Source organism: Labrus mixtus, chromosome 5 (genome assembly GCF_963584025.1).
Source record: "Labrus mixtus chromosome 5, fLabMix1.1, whole genome shotgun sequence".
In the NCBI taxonomy this organism is placed as follows: Eukaryota; Metazoa; Chordata; class Actinopteri; order Labriformes; family Labridae; genus Labrus; species Labrus mixtus.
This window is the reverse complement of record NC_083616.1, coordinates 23,662,640-23,663,255: the sequence shown is the minus strand read 5'-3', so window position 1 is coordinate 23,663,255 and position 616 is coordinate 23,662,640.

Sequence of the window (616 nt, the reverse complement as noted above, 5' to 3'; positions counted from 1 at the left end):
TTGACATCTGACACGGCGAGTTTAGTATCCCGGGCTGCTAATGAAAGTCACTGTTGATTTTTATAAGAATAAATTGGCTCATCAAAAATGTTTGGCACGAAAACTAGCATATAGGAAATACTCTACTCAGTGTTATGTAGAATGGAGTTAGGACAGCTTGCAGTATCATAATGTGTTTTTACAGGAAACAATTTAGTGTACTGTGTGCTGTTTATGTTAGGCCACAGTGAACTGAAAAAAACAGGAATATACAAGCGGTAAAAAACATTGAATTAGCTTTTAAGGAGACTAGTTTTATCACTGAACACTCACTGATACACAAACCACTTTTCACACATCTCAACACTGAACTATAATACAGAAAGGTCTTATTATTTGTAGGTGTCAAAGGCAGGAAGCCTATGTAGGAGTTATTTAGAAAATTAAAATGTAGATGTTTTTCTCTCTTAGAGCCATAATGTGTTTCTATGTCTTCTTTTTCTAAGGATGACTTGGGGGAGTGGGGGCTTTTTTGGATAGGACGACTTTTAGGGGACAGGAAACATGGGGATTAACCAGTGTAATGAGGACTGTCCGCTCTACCAACTGAGTTTAAACAGTGCTCCAAATTTCTATT